The sequence below is a fragment of the Microtus ochrogaster genome, unplaced genomic scaffold (genome assembly GCF_000317375.1).
Source record: "Microtus ochrogaster isolate Prairie Vole_2 unplaced genomic scaffold, MicOch1.0 UNK77, whole genome shotgun sequence".
NCBI lineage: Eukaryota > Metazoa > Chordata > Mammalia > Rodentia > Cricetidae > Microtus > Microtus ochrogaster.
In genome coordinates this window covers 227,113-235,521 of record NW_004949175.1, presented here as the reverse complement: position 1 = coordinate 235,521, position 8,409 = coordinate 227,113, and the positions used below count along the sequence as shown (strand labels likewise).

At 42.5% G+C, this 8,409-nt stretch overlaps 1 protein-coding gene across 3 annotated transcripts in view; it reads right to left on the bottom strand.

Moving 5' to 3' along the window:
• Positions 1 to 8,409, bottom strand: part of Fgd4 (FYVE, RhoGEF and PH domain containing 4) — a 149,681-nt gene that overhangs the window by 111,243 nt on the left and 30,029 nt on the right. Inside the window, exon 1 of one of the 3 annotated variants that reach the window (XM_013354883.2) lies at positions 6,420 to 6,498. The exons of the other annotated variants lie outside the window; for them this stretch is intronic. The gene's annotated coding sequence lies outside the window, so the exon portion shown is untranslated. Of the gene's footprint in view, positions 1 to 6,419; positions 6,499 to 8,409 lie in introns of those variants that run through there. 3 annotated transcript variants of the gene reach the window in all.

Genomic DNA, 8,409 nt, shown 5'->3' with positions numbered 1-8,409 from the left:
AACCACTGAGCCATCTCTCCAGCCCTGCCTTTACTTCTTTATCACAGCAATAGCAACTAACTTTGATATGGAGAGATTCTGTCTGATCTGGTCAATACTAGGAATGGCATGTAAATACCGTGCCCTTCAATTATGTAAAGGAGAAACACCAGCTTTATAGAAAAGTCAGCGTACTCTTCATGGAGTTTGGCCATTTCCAGTGAAGAGGAAGGAAGTCAAGTGCAACTCCACACTAGCACCAACTATGCTCAGGCACACACCTTTCTCCCGGATTACAGCCTTCGCTGTATAGGGAAAGGTAAGATCTGAAGGTTCAACAAGCAGTCTGATGTCACAGCACAGCCTGCCCATGCATTACTGCCGCACTTCGCCATAACCACTGCTGCGGTTTGAATGGGAAGCGCCCACCAGAGGGCCCATATATCTGAACACATGACCTCCAGCTGGTGGCCCTGTTTTCTGGAGGAAGTATGGCACCGGGGGAAAGCTTGGCCCCACTTGCTATTTCCCCTGTGCTTCTGACTGCCAGGCTGGCTTTATGCTCTGTTGCTGTGCCTTCCTCTCCATGATGGACCCCATCTCTCTGAAGCCGAAATAAGCCCTTTCTCCCTAAAACTGCTTTGGCCATACAAAAAATGAGAAAATAAGACACCACAGGACATAAAAGCCACAGCTTAGTACCCCACAATTTTCTCCCAGAACGCATTATCTGCCTTCAAGATATGAGTCAGCCTCACTGCCTGCTGCTCAGCTCCACACTCTGAAGACATTCGCATCCTTGCTCTTCCTCCTGTAAAAGTTCTGTGGTTTGTAGCCCGGGATCTTCCCCGGACATTTAACTGCGTCAGCTCTGAGAGCACGGGCTACTTCCCTACCACAGCACTGGGACCGTGAGGGGCTTTACCCATCACTTAGTTCCACATTCGGGTCCTCTCTGCAATGCCTTTTACCAATATTGGTGCAGTTTTCAATCTGAGTACAAATGGTAATCATAAAGCTGTTGTTGAGCCAGCACAATTGGTGGGAAGTTTATCCTTACAGTTTTTACTGCCTGTGCACTCTCTAGTGTAAACACAAAGCAGCCTGTAGTAACAATTATCTGAAACAGGCTTATCTTCTCTCTGACATTTTAATTTACCTTTTCACTTTTATATTTATCAGAAAATTCCTGCAAAACAATTATTAATAATTTAAATCTACAAGAAGTTGTAACGAAGCAGAGTCAATCTCCTGCACATTGATGATAAACCCCTCTTACTCAAATTTAAAGTTACTCAAATGGAACTATATGCTTTGTAAAGAGAGAAGGCCGCTGTGTGTGAGAGAGCATGCTCAAAGATGGTGTGGCAGGAGGGTGAGCATGGTGCAGAGAGAGATTACAAAGCAGGTGCTGCTGTGATTTCTGGTCACCGTGACTTCAAGGGTGAGCCCTCAGCACACACTCCTTATTCCACGCAAAACAATCATTTTTATCTCGCGGGGAAGGATCCACTCTCAGCATGTTGGACTTTAACAAGATTGATTTTCACAGCTATCCTGTCCTGAGGCCTTTCTCAAGGACACTTCTCACTGCACAACTTTCACTTCCTGTGTTGACTTTAAAAACATTCAAACCAAGGATAAGACATGACCTTCATCCAACTCACAACAATTCCCCGCCTTAGCCTTCTGAGTGTAGGTATTACAAGTGTGAGCCACGATGGCTGGCTTTGTGCTGGGCTTTTAAATGTTGATGTTCATCCCCACTGTCCTGAAATGTCTTCTCAAGCATGTCTAGTAACATCTTGGTTTATAAGGGGCACATATACAACATTAAGTTATAAAAAAAAAAATGGATCTGCTGTGCCCATTCCTAGTACAAGAAGCCAAAGACTTTTGTTATTTTAATTTGTGTTTAGCCACTGAGTCATCATCTCACCGCCCGTCAACAGGATTTCTACATAACCCTATTAACACACCCTGCATCTTCTCCCTGCAGAGGTAAAGACGACACCCATGGACCTGGACCACATGTGATGGTCTTATGATTTAATGTAGCCCACTTAAATGAGACTCTTTTATATAAACAATTCCGGATTACTTAATCTAAAGCCTCCTACCCCAACCCCTCAACCCTTGTCTGTCTTCAGAAAATGGACATTGCTTAAAAGCCCAATTATTTCTTTTTACTTTTATAATGTCCTATCCCTCTTTTGTGAAAATTTCACCAATCAGCTTGCACCCTAGCGCCAAATCCTAGCACCTAGCACAAAGTCAACATTTGATAATTATTATATGAAGAAATGAAAAGTTAACAGTAATGACAGTAACATCGTCACAGAAGGTCCGGATAGTATGAAGGGGCTTCTTAGGAAAGGTGGACACGTGGTTGATGAAGGAACAGAGGAAGTGGGAATGAGATAAGCCACCCAGGCTGAGCACTGTGATGTCCAAGGCAGAGACCCACTGGGCCACAACAGGGCAGATTATCTAGGTGACAGGTGTGTCCCGCAGAGTACAGCTATCCCCGTACCTTGGACTATCTCTCTCCTAGTGTTTACCCCACTCCACTCCGCCTACCTCAGAGTCACCCAGCAAGATCCTGGTTGTCATTTAACGTTCATGTACAGACAGTCATAGGGAGAAAACATACAAACTAAGCATCCGGGAATCTACTTGACTTGACAGCTTTGCCTCATTAAATGTCAAACATTCATAAGAAACCTGTGTTTCTTGTGAGTTTGATAACTGAGAAAAGTATCTCAATACTCTCTGAATACTCTGTGCTCTCAATACTTACTGAAAATTCTACGAGTGGGATTTTAGGGAGACCTTCCCCCATGTTCGCTCCTCATCAGAGGAGTAAAGCCAGTGACTTCACTCTCAGTTCTATATTTAACCTGCCATAACCAACGTGAGCAATTTCACAGGTTTTGTAACCTGGGATAACTGTTTCATCTTTATAGGCCTGAAATTCTTCTCTAAATTGGGCTAAAAGCTAAATGATTCTGTTCCTATTGGAATCTTTACAGAAGTGTGTATACACAGATATAGGAACTGGAAAACTCCAAGTTAGCCTGACTGCCTACGTGAATATACCAGGTCTGTTTCACTCATCTGAGTCCAAGACTAGGACACCCGTGACCTAAACAAACAAACAAACAAAAAACCAATCAACAAATAAAACTAGAAAAGGCTGAGACAGATAAAGAGAGGAGAAAGAAAGGACACATGGTTACAAAAGAGCCAAGCACTACAGTGTGGCTATTCGTACAAGAAAAAACTCCTCTAAGAATAAGGTGTTTCTAGGCACCTTTCCAAGATAAGGTGACCTGAACTGAAGGAGAAAATAGAAAAATGATGCTGTCCACGAAGCGGCTCTTTGTGGCCCAAAGAGGCTGACTCCTTGCAACATTAAGGGAACCTTGCCTCTCTGTACAGCAGAGCAGCTCAGGAGCCAATGAGACAGAAGAGGACCACTCAGACCAGCCAGCGCTGGAATCTAGGGCAAACTGAAAGGCTGCTCCCCAAACGCAGCTGCTAACGTGACTTTACGTTTTCCACGAGCATGTGTTACAGGCTTTGCATCTAACACAATACGGAATTTTGCTCATGTATTGTCTCATTCTAAGTATTACCTGAAATCATGACAATACAGAAATGTGGGAGAAGAGGGAAAAATTTTCAGTACATCTACTAAACAATGACGACAACAACAAAGCAAACAGCAAACAGGCAGTTCCAAGTGCCTCTAAGCGGAGCAGCATTTGCTAGCAATGGTAGGATACCCTGATTTTCTGACCTAAACACCCACTTCTGCTCCATCATCCCAGCTCAAGGACAAAGCAGCTCACAGGGGCCTCAAAGAATGAACTTGAAAAGAATGACTCTATGCTCTAAAGAGACAGAAGGATTTAACTCAGAAATTTGAATAAAATTTTTTAAAAAATAGGAAGAAAATTATTCAAAATTAACTACCAGTATTAGTCCTATGACCAACTTACTTATAGGTAGCATTTCAGCACTATGGCTCACATAAAAAAGCAAAAAATATGACCATGGTAAATTGACAGTAGGGTGATCTGTATGCCTTCACAGTGATGATTTGAATCACGCTTAGAACTTCATTTAGCTTTCTACTTGTTTCCTATTTAATATTTTTATGTGAAAGAACTCAGAATAGTTCATTTTACATATTTATCAACATAAAACACACATGGCTCCTAAATTACATTGAAGAACTGAAAAGACAGCATTGGGAGAGTTAGCAGAAGGCTCAAGAAACTAGCAGCCCCCACCCTTGGAAAGATGGGGACAAGCAAAGCCAGTGTTCTCAGCAGACCTGAGAATTCATGGCTTCTCAATCCTCATGAAAAGAGCCAGCACCAGGGCTGGTACCAGTGTGGGAAGGCCATGTGGGAAGGTCTAAACCCACACGAAGTGAGGACTAGTCATCTTACTCTGCACTCTGGACTGGAGTGTCTGGGGAGGGACCACCAGTGCTCGGCATGACTGGCCCTGCCTGTGGTCTTCACTAATCTCATTGGGGTCACCCTCTAAAGCTGCTAAGTTTGTCAGTGGCCAATATAACAAAGCCTTTGAACCTTTTTATTCTTTTAAAGTAATGTATCTTAAATGCACCCAGATAGAGATATTTTTAATTATAGGAAAGAAAAATATTCATCACAGTGTTATCCACATAAGACAAAATGAAAGTCCCTTTGTAAAGTCATAGGTGAGTGACTGCTCATTCAGTTCTCTCCAGTGAATTCCATGTCTGCCTTGGACTTTCATGAGAGTGTTGTGCTCTGGCAGGTAAGATAGCTGGGCACTGCGACTGTTTTACATCCAGCCAGGTCACGTTTCCTTTTCAATATAAAAATTCTGCTAAAGATTTTGATCATACTTCACCAAACTTCATGGGTTTGCCATGCTAGAAACCTGAACAAGCAGGATCTTAAGAAATATGCTTCCAAGTTTACCTGCCAAAGCCTACAACATCGTGACGGACCTCCACTTAGAAACACCACCTTGCTAACTGAAGTTGGTGACTGGAAAATAGCAGCACCGTCAGAGATGTCAACTGGCGAAGAGCAGATAGAATGACCACAGCCAAGGCCTGAGATAACACGCTTCACCCCAATACTGTTTCAGGTTTCTAAGATACAGGGTAATTAGAGCAACAATAATACCTAAATATACATGATTTGACTTTATAAACCTTAAAATGTTTATTGACTTTGATTAGTTAAAAAAAATTCCGAGTAACACAAGATTAACTGGAAACTTTGTATAGTTATTAGGAAGTTTTCAGGTAGACAAATGTTTAGTATTGGTGAAAGATATCTCTTCAAGATAGTATGTACCTAGATTAATTTGCATATTTTTAAAAAATTAACATAAATCCAGAATACTAAAGTCAACTACAGTTAGTACCAGGACTGCACAAAAGTAGGCTTGAAAACTATTAATGAAACACAAGCATGAGTCCTTCAGGAATGCCAGGTTACCTATTTCATACGGATCAAAAAGAAAAAGCGTAGTGCCTGTGACCGGTGACTGTTTCTAGCTCCTTAAGTAGCCACTGGCTCACTAATATTAACACCCAAGAGGACACCCCAGTTCAAGCCTGACTGAACTGCACAGGCAGAGCCTCCGACTGCAGCCCTCCCTACAGAAGATAAAATGGCAGACCAGCCAAACTCGGGGTGCTCGTGCTGGGGTTTCAACGGCAGAGGTACTGACACAAAAGACAGCTCCAGAGTAGACAGCTGTTTTTGTTCCACACTTTCTTATTTTAGGGCACAGTTTGGGGGAAGGAGATACAATGCTGCTTTACAAAGGACATAGTAGTCCCTTGTTCGAGCTACCAACCTCTGAGCCACCAGGGAAAAATGTCAGTCGTCCATTTGTTAAAATTAAAATTTCCTTCTGCGGCTTACAATATGCAACGCACATTTTAAGTAGCTGTGGGTAAGGAGAAGCAACAATCACAAAGGAAGCTCTTGCGAGGCCAGCCGGGGCTCAGCCCTCCCTTATCGTGGAGCCTCCATCTGTCACCACGCACTGTCACATTGTTTCCACATGCACCGGCCCCTGGATCCCGGGCAGAAGCACTCCATCAGCACCACTCTCCACACATGTGCTCCAGCAAAAACCTCAATTCTGCAAAATCTACAAAAGCCGCCGGCAGGAGTCATCCCTTAAAAAAGAACGAACCTTGAACCCGCTGTGGCCGTGGGTGTATTTCAGTAAGAACACCGGTGTAATTCACCGGAGAAGCCATTACAAGATGACTGTCTATTTGCCACATGATCACAGTACACTTTCACAAGCAGGAGATACTTTTAAACATTACAGGATAATTCCAGCACGTAAATGGTACAGGCTGTCTGAAAACAATATAAGACGGGGTGTAAGCGTTTCAGGGGGCGTCTTACCGAAGATCTTAGGGCTTCCTTTCCTTGACCACAGAGAGATGATATTCACACCAAATGCCGTACAAACTGGATATGCAGCGCCAGGCTACTTACCCTAGGAGAGCTGATTTATTTCCTTGTGGTTACAAGTCACAAATGGCTGGAGCACAACTGCCCTCATTTGTTCTTCCGGTGAAGCCAGTGGGAGTCTCCCAATGCCCAGTGCACTGCAGATAATCTCACACTACACGGGCTGCCTTGCTAACCCCACATTCTCAGCCCAGCAAGGATAATCACATTCCGGCAGCGGGGAGTGAACAGATGGTGGATTCCATGGTAACCAGCCCTCCTAAGGCGATTGGTAGAAGGATGTGACTCAGGCTTACTGGGTAACAATCGCGGTCTTTGTGCTGCAGCCCTGCAAGGCCTAAGTGAGCAAGCCTGCACAGCCACTCACAGGGCTTGCTCAGCAGGTGTTTGGCTATTTAAACCAGGCAGTACAGACCAACTAAAAGCTTTCTGCAAACTGACCCTTGCCAGGACAAAGTCCTAATGTTTCAGATAGGCTGCGCTGCTCATTCAGGAAGAAAGGTCACAGAAACTTGGTTGCACAAACAAAAAAACTTGAAAGTTCACTTGCAAAATCAAGATAATGCATTGCAGAAAACGAAGCTACATCAGCAAGTCATTTTCTAATCTATAATCCCCCTCAGAACTGAAAAACTGGTTTTATATTTTTAAGGGTTTTTAAAACAAATACATTTAAATATATAAAATACCTTATTTTGGAAATGAAGTCAAGTTTTCAAAATCAATTTTTTTTTTAAATTTTTAGACAGGTTTTTTCCGTAGCTTTTGGTTCCTGTCCTGGAACTAGCTCTTGTAGTCCAGGCTGGCCTTGAACTCACAGAGATCTGCCTGCCTCTGCCTCCCGAGTGCTCAAAATCAATTCTTTACGAAGAAAACCATGATTTATTTTTTGTTAATTATTGAATGGGAGGAAAGGCAGCGGAGATTTTAAATATAAATATACCAGTCTTACTCATTCAGGATAAGCTCGACATGGCTTGGGTTTGCTCTGGGTGGCTTTAGACCTTTGCTGCAGTCCTGAAGATGACATGCTGACTCAGCAGAAAAACTGCCCTGTGTGGTTCACCAATGAGTGAGAATAAACCTTGGAAGAGCATAGTGGCTGAAAAACCAAACACACCACACCAAACACACACTGGGATAGCTCACACCGATAGGCACTCGGAACTGCATAAGAAGTAAACTTTTAAAAGGACAAGCTAGGAAGAAAAGCTAGGGCAAGCCTGAGAAGACAACAAAGCACCCACACTGCAACCATGTCGTGGGTTAGCTGTCTCCTTTATCGCCATTCTGTACCAGAAGTCTCAGAGCTCTTTTCCTGGCACTAGAAAGAAATATAATACAAACATTAAAAGGAAAACGATATGCATTACTTGTGGCTGGAATAAATTCAGCCCTGTAAAAAATAGTCAATCAAGTACAGTGTTGTTTAAAGTGTCAGGAGTTTAGTTTCAAAAAGGAAAAAAAAAAAACCACAAGTATTAATTAATACCTTCTGAAAAGCAAAATCCATCAGAATTTCAGTAAGACTTGGTTTAGAAACAATGACTATGAAAAGAGTAGAAATGTATTAATATATTGTCAGGAAATGGGGATGAACTATTTGGGCAAAAATAGCATAAATGCTTACTACAAGAACCCACTTAAAGGAATACAAGATGCCAAGAGATCCATAGATCCACACCAAAGATCCCAAGCAAAAGAAATGGTCACTTAGTAAAACGTTAATACACCCATAAGAAGTTCAGTTATGTAAACTTCACGTATAATATAATGCATTTGATAATATAAGTCCCATTATCTGTTCTTATATCCCCTTCCTTATTTGAAATTTTTTTTTTTTTTTTTGGTTTTTCGAGACAGGGTTTCTCTGTGGCTTTGGAGCCTGTCCTGGAACTAGCTCTGTAGACCAGGCTGGTCT